This window comes from Physeter macrocephalus, chromosome 15, assembly GCF_002837175.3.
Source record: "Physeter macrocephalus isolate SW-GA chromosome 15, ASM283717v5, whole genome shotgun sequence".
Lineage (NCBI taxonomy): Eukaryota > Metazoa > Chordata > Mammalia > Artiodactyla > Physeteridae > Physeter > Physeter macrocephalus.
This window is the reverse complement of record NC_041228.1, coordinates 33992946-33993269: the sequence shown is the minus strand read 5'-3', so window position 1 is coordinate 33993269 and position 324 is coordinate 33992946.

Sequence of the window (324 nt, the reverse complement as noted above, 5' to 3'; positions counted from 1 at the left end):
GAGAGGCCACAACGGTGAGAGGCCCGCGTACCGCAAAAAAAAAAAAAAAAAAAAAAAAGCTTGGACAGCTCAAAAGTGTTAGGGAACTGAAAACCAAGTGAGCCAAGAATAACATTTCTTTAAAAAATTCTGGCAAAGGGGCTTCCCTGGTGGCGCGGTGGTTGAGAGTCCGCCTGCCGATGCAGGGGACACGGGTTCGTGCCCTGGTCCGGGAAGATCCCACATGCCGCAGAGCGCCTAGGCCCGTGAGCCATGGCCGCTGAGCCTGTGCCCCGCAACGGGAGAGGCCACAACAGTGAGAGGCCCGCATACCCCAAAAAAAAA